This window comes from Paralichthys olivaceus, chromosome 8, assembly GCF_024713975.1.
Source record: "Paralichthys olivaceus isolate ysfri-2021 chromosome 8, ASM2471397v2, whole genome shotgun sequence".
Classification (NCBI taxonomy): Eukaryota; Metazoa; Chordata; class Actinopteri; order Pleuronectiformes; family Paralichthyidae; genus Paralichthys; species Paralichthys olivaceus.
In genome coordinates, this window is record NC_091100.1 from 4310375 (window position 1) to 4316493 (window position 6119).

Consider the following 6119-nt stretch of genomic DNA (forward strand, 5'->3'; position numbering starts at 1 on the left):
GTGTCCTATGAGTTTGAGAGAGTAGAGCTCAGATGAGGCTGGATTTTTTTAATACTGACGTAAATAATAATAATAATCCAAACAGCTTTATTTGTATAATTTTTTAAAACATAGTTAAACTGCTGAAGATTATATCAAATAAACAACATTAACAACAACAAAGAAATAAAGTTAATTAAATATTTCATTATAATCTATTTGTTCAAACGTTTTACCCCAAACATCGGAGATTTTATGAAGTTATAGAGTGTTGTTTGATTGCAGAAGAGTTAAAAGTCAAATATTTATATCAAAACGGTTTATTCATTCTTATCTTTGCCTTTATTATAAATGAGTAATCCTAATAGTTTTTTTAAAATTCAGGCAAATTAATCGTGCTCCTGGTGACACCTGAGGATGAGGCCTCATTAATCATCTTATGTGTGTTTAAATGATTTGTTGAATGTTCACTTCATCCTATCTGGGATTCACTTCTGTGTTTTAGGAGGAACTGGAGACATTTTCATATTTCATATTAGTACATGGAATATTCTGCCATTTCCACATTTATTTGCTGCCACATTGTTAGAAGACGCTTCGTCCATCAGATTTTTTTAGAAATGAATAATTATCACATGGAAACAGAGCGAGGTTGAAGTATTTGACATCCGAGTCGTAAATGACCGTGCAAGGAAATGTGAAAAAAAAAAACAAACAAAGCAGCCAGAAGAACAGAGGACACACGGGCTGTTGAGCCTCTGAGGTGTTAAAAGGACTCGCTGAGTAATTGGATCACTGTGCAGGATGTACTTTTACAACAGAGCAGCAGAGGATGTTGTGGTTGGGACCAGTTTGAACCAGATGCACTTTGGAGAGACGCATTCAGACACAGTCAGTTAGGTGATTCCAACAGATCCAGAGGAAGTTTAGATCCACGGCTCTGCCCTTTGAGGCCAGCCTTGACCCTCAAGCATCTCACGTCCGAGTCCTTGACAAACACACTTCTAATAATACTGTGCAGACGCTGATATTTACACTGTATCCTCAACTGTCTCCTGTGGCCTTGAGTGGGCCGATAATCTGCTCTGTGCGCTGACAACTCCAGCTGCAGCTCTGCTCAACGTTTCTTTATCTTTCTCAGTCTTTTGACTTTCAAATGAGCTCCTGAGTGGTTTTGCATTGTGTTTCAACATTAACCCGGGGGGCCGTGACAGAAACCAAACCTGCACTCAGAGGACAGGTCAGCGAAACTAGATGTGGGAGAACTGCAGGCCCCTGAATTTCTCAGGTGAGAGGATGAGAAAAGACCCGACGTAAAGATAAGCACTCGCATCTTCTTCCTTCTCCAGTGACTTAAAATATACAAGTGAGAGAAAGGACGCTTAGCGAAATATTCTGGGAATGTGAGAGTAGAGTAGACGCTGAGGGTTTGTGGCAAAGACAATTCCGCAGCTACAGCTGGAAGTGAGACCTTAAAGATTGAGACAGAGAAAAGAGGAACTGGGAGTGAATGAAGAAGTGAAATATCCTGGGACGCAGAGGGACGATGATGAGAGGTAAATGAGTAGCAGAGAAGGAATGAGAAACCTTAGCTGCTGCTGCATGTGGCAACAGATACTACAGAGTTGACTCAGTCGTGCGAGCACCTGAAGAAGTCATGTGATCCTCTTGTAGACGCAGAGAAGCTCAAACTCCGTGTTCTCTTCACCTCTGTTGTTCAGGTTCACACAGAAGAGACGTGCGTTCACTCCTTTCTGCTGTAAAGCACAGTTTTATTCCTCGATTGGTTTTGTTTTGTGAGACTTGAATGTTTGATTCCTTACGTTTGAGAGGAACTTGATTTACAAAGAAACAAAAAGTGAAGAAAGGAAACGTCAGTTTCGTCCGTCAATCTCGACGATGCAACGTGTTTTTATAGCAAATAGGGAATCAAAAGCAAACTTGACAGGAAATGAACCGTTGAACAAACATCTGTGTGACAACAACAACTGGAATTATCCGGAGGCTCTCACTCACTCCTGTACTGCCACCAGCCACCAGGGGGTGATCAAGATGGATGACATGATTTCCCCTGTGAAGTCAAAGTATATCAGCAGCCCCCTAGTGGCTGGCTGCAGCATAGGTCATAAGTCCTGCCTCCTCCATGTTAGCAGACGGGACCAAACTAAAGCTATAAAAACAGGATGAAACGTCATGATTGACAGCTGAGACTGACTCGTGATTGGTCGAGCCCGTGTATCAGCAGGACGTTGATCCTGTGGCTTCGTCCACTGATCGTTGCTGCGCAGACTGTAGCTCTAAATTATGTCTTCGGCACATGATGGACGCGTTCGTATACGAGATATTTCGGCTTCAATGTTGGACAGTGGGAGGAAGTGGGTTCACATCGTCCTCAGTCTAAGATTTATCCATAACTACTTTTATCAAATAAAATAAATCATAATTGTTTTTCTGCTTCACAACAAACCAAACCTTCATGTTCTCTCTCTCCTCCACGAGGCTGCATCTACTCAGAGTCATTCGACAGGGGTTCGTGTTGTTGTGGGTGGAGGGGATTTACAGACGTGAAGTACCGGAGGCCTTCATCTCGCGCTGCGCCTGCACGGCTTTCTCTGCACACTCAGATTGAGCAAGAACCGCTGCAGCCTTCCCGTTAATGGCATTAAGAATGGTGAGGGGTGGAAATCGTTGATGAGAGCAATCACTGGGACATCAAGGCCCTCCCTAAATCAATGCCAGATGACAGTAAGCACCTCCACATGTCCTTTATGCACACGCAAACACATACAGGCCCAATTTAGACTTGCACAAGACTTGCTTACACACGCATGCATACACACTTGCTGACACATTCTGCTGCTCATACACAACTTGCTCTCACGCTCCGGATCCTGCTGTTTTATGGCGCACATGGTCGCCGGGCCTGTGGGAGCTGATCTGGCTGTCATTCAGTTGTTGACTGGGCCTTTAGTCTCCGTCTTTGCTGTTTCGCCACACGGCTCAGAAACGTTCACGCCCTCTCCTCGATAAATCACCCTGAAACATTTCTGCTCTTCCTCCGTCGTTGTCGCGGAATCCACACAACCTTTCCCTCTCCCCTTTCTCTCCTTCCTGTGCTAAAATAAAACTTCCTTTTGCCTCTCATGACTTTTATAGTAACATACAACTCTTTTTTTTTGTTATTGCTACATTACAAATGCTTGGTTCTATATATGTATATCCATATATGGTTCTCTCTCTCTCTCTATATATATATATATATATATATATATATATAGAACCAACAGGTTATGTTTATTGTTCCCAACATAGGATCTCCCACAATGGATGGAAGGTTAAATTAGAGACCTGCTGGTGAACATAATAGCAGGAAGGGGGAGAAAAATCATTCATGACCTTGGAAACTGAAGTTGACAAAACAATCTCAGGTCTAATGAGGAGCTGCTCAGGAGCTTTCTGTGATGTAACACACTCAGTGTTTGATGAAAAGCTCCAGAACAGTGACTGCAGTTCGTAGATATGTCCACAACGTATAACGAAACAACCGTCAAAAATATACAACATAGACATTTACACACCGTCACGAAAAACAAAATGTGGTAGATACACAGGGGCTCAGTTGCCGGGGTCTTAAAGCGATGAACAGTTGAGGTAGAATAAAGATTATTCACTAAAAACTGTTTTGCAGCCTCATCAACCAAATGAACATTTTGTTTGTCGGAACTTTCAATATGACGACGTTAGCTTCACATTTTTAAAGATAGTGTAAAATGTGACCTGCTGACACTTCACCGACCAAGTCCTCGATTTATTAATGAGCCGAAGTGAAGAAGTCTGAAATTATAATAATGAAATTAAAATGTTATTTGTTTGTCTTGGAAATTAAACAATTTGTCATTTATTTTATGGACACCAATGAAACCAATATTCTTTATTTCGTAAAATAACTGTTTCCCTCCTTCTCTTCAGGTCATGTTTTCACTGTGGGTGGATGATTTTATATAAATGACAGCGAGCAGCATTTTATCTACTTACCCTGACAGTTGACCCTCCACCTCATTTGCTTATGATTATGTAAATCGTGTCAAAAGTCAACACGGTGCAGAGAAAAGAGGCGGAAGCTGCGCACTAGCACTTTGAACGACTTGTTGGTGCACTACTGTTCATGTTTTACCTCAATACTGCAGCTCCACTTCTCGATGTCGTGGGTGAGAGGTCCCGGGTTCAAATCCAGGACAATCCTGCATTTCCCATAATCTGGCTCTTGGGCCACGACAAAGATGGGAGACAAAACTATTTCTTAAAGGTTTAACAAAGGAGTTTATTGACACAAATAACTTAAATATGCTTCAGCAGAGAGTTGTCAAAAGAACGGCCTAGATTTATAATCTTTATAATCTCATTTTTGTAGCCTGGGAGGAAGTTGAGCTGCGTCGTCAATCTTTATGTATAATCTATGGTTACCTTGAGTGAGTAAATAGCATCGTTTACATTTTATTTGTACGGCACCAAATTACAACAAACATCATCTCAGGTATCATCTAATATGTCAATCCACCGTGAGTGGACCTTATAAATCGAGGTGTAAGACAACAGAGGAACATGGATATGGAGAAAACGGACATAAGATATAAATCAAAGTGCAACAAGATCAAATTTCAAACCTTTACATTTAATAGCACATCTCTCTGGCTTCACCCTGCTAAGCTCTAATGGCAGAGATGTGTTCGGTCGCTGTCAAACAGGAATGATGGATGGGCAATCAGCATCCCTGTCGCCATGGCTACGGTCGCACGCAGCCTCCGGGCAGCTGTCCATGATGCCGAGAGGAAATAAGGGAATGGAGAGACCCTGATACGAGAAGCTGGAAACTATGATCGCTGGAAGAATCACGCCGGCTACACACTGTGACACGCAGCCAACCTAATAAGGAAAGCAGATTGTACATGTTGAACAAACATGGCTGTCACATCTCTCACACGCTAACCTCCACTCGGCCGGGCAGCTCGTGTAAACAGGAAAGCGTCTGCACTTTTTCCTCACCCTGCCTCCTTCACTCCATCTCTGCGTGCCGTGCCATCTTCCTGTTATTTCCCCTCCACTCGTTTTCTTTACGAGACAGTTCTGCTCCTCTGGTCGGCCTCTGTTTGTGGCTGTCCCTGATTCTCCGCTCGCCGCCTCGTGCCCTCAACTTGAGAATAAAAGATGAGTCTGAGAACTCAGTGTTGCTGGTGCGGTTGTTTCTGTGGTGGTCATTGTTGTTCTTGGACTTTCCTTGAGGCAGATTTCAGGAGGCGCTGAGTGAAAGGATTCTGTTTCCTGTGTGATGCAGCAGAATTATTATCATCTGAAGAATCAGGTGTAGTATTTGTACTCAGGTCACAGTATCTATGTTTCTAGTTTCTGACTTAGATAGATAGATGGATGGATGGACAGATGGACAGAAAGACAGACAGACAGACAGACAGATAGATGAATGGATGGATAGATAGATAGATAGATAGATAGATAGATGGATAGACAGGTAGATAGACAAACAGACAGGCAGACAGATAGATAGATAGATAGATAGACGGACAGATGGACAGATGGACAGACAGATAGATAGATAGATAGATATTTAGATAGATAGATAGATAGATAGATAGATAGATAGATAGATAGATAGATAGATAGATAGATAGATAGATAGATATTTAGATAGATAGATAGATAGATAGATAGATAGATAGATAGATAGATAGATAGATAGATAGATAGATAGATAGATAGATAGATAGATATTTAGATAGATAGATAGATAGATAGATATTTAGATAGATAGATAGATAGATAGATAGATAGATAGATAGATAGATAGATATTTAGATAGATAGATAGTTTAATAGATAGATAAATAGATAGATAGATAGATGGATGGATAGATAGTTTAATAGATAGATAGATTAATAGAAAGATAGATTGATTAATAGATAGATAGATAAATTAGATAGATAGATAGATAGATAGATGGATAGATAGATAGATAGATAGACAGACAGACAGGTAGATAGATAGATAGATAGATAGATAGATAGATAGATAGATAGATAGATAGATAGATAGATAGATAGATAGATAGATTAATAGATAGATAGACA